The sequence below is a fragment of the Myotis brandtii genome, unplaced genomic scaffold (assembly GCF_000412655.1).
Source record: "Myotis brandtii unplaced genomic scaffold, ASM41265v1 scaffold561, whole genome shotgun sequence".
NCBI classification, from domain to species: Eukaryota; Metazoa; Chordata; class Mammalia; order Chiroptera; family Vespertilionidae; genus Myotis; species Myotis brandtii.
In genome coordinates, this window is record NW_005370085.1 from 438,351 (window position 1) to 438,867 (window position 517).

Here is a 517-nt window from a genome sequence, read left to right on the forward strand (position 1 = left end):
CTGTAGCCGGGCTGTGGGTGGGGAGGCAGCGTGACCAGAGTCCAGGACAAGGTGGTCGTGGAGGAGAAAGAGGGGTCAGGGGAGACTTGGGACAGCGGAAAACCACGGGGTTCAGACCAAAGGACGGTGTGGATTTGCCGGGACCTGCAGGCAGAGGGCTGAAGGCATCTTAGGGACTCAAGTGGGCAGGGCCGTTTGGGGCAGGCAGCAGCCGGCTTGGTGTTGCTGGGGCCAAAACCCTGGGGGGTGAAGGGGGAGGGGCCCCAAGACAGGAGGGGCCGAGGTTGATGGGCGGCACGTGGAGGGTGGGTCGAGGGGCCTGGAGCTGGACAGAAGGTGGCCAGACTGTCCCCTCTCCTTGGCCCTGGATCCCCTGACACATGGGGCCAGGAGGTTTCACCGGGAGAACTTTTGAAAAGGGCCCTTTTTTTGAGGCTTCTCTACTTTGGCAGAGCTGAGGAAGCAACGCCTGAGAATTCCCCATGCCCGAACGCGTTCACGGGTCTCTCGCAATACG